Genomic DNA, 601 nt, shown 5'->3' with positions numbered 1-601 from the left:
CAACATGCTAATTTCATTGTTATTGCTTCTCAAAAGTAAGTACCCCAACCACATATAATCAGCATTAATGAAAATGTATTCCTCCTTCTTATTTTTCTTAATAATTATTATTTTTCCAAAACAAATGGGCTGTAATAAGCAACATAGACTATATACCCATTATTTAATGATATGTAATCATTTATTTTAATAAATTGGAATAACTATTTTCATAATGAGCATTTTGTGAGCCCACACGTTAAAAGAAATACTGTTGAAAATGCCATTTGATGTCAATATTGGTCTTTTCCCCCAATTTTTATGGACTAAACCTTGAATAAATTGTTTCTAATTTACAGATTATTATCTCAGAAAAAGGATTTGTGTAAGAAAATCATATGTTGACGTATCATTTTAAAAGCTATTATAAAATCTCTATAACAAGTACACCCCCCCCCCCCCAAATCTTGAATTATACATTATCATATTTTCATACCACATTTGAAATTTGAGTATATTTACAACCTTGGATACATGTAATAATTTGAACTATGTTAAACTATAAGTATCATAGATACATGTGGTTTGCACTTAGATTTTACATTTTGTCTGAAAACAAATC

Source organism: Ostrea edulis, chromosome 2, assembly GCF_947568905.1.
Source record: "Ostrea edulis chromosome 2, xbOstEdul1.1, whole genome shotgun sequence".
NCBI lineage: Eukaryota > Metazoa > Mollusca > Bivalvia > Ostreida > Ostreidae > Ostrea > Ostrea edulis.
This window is presented reverse-complemented; position numbering follows the sequence as displayed.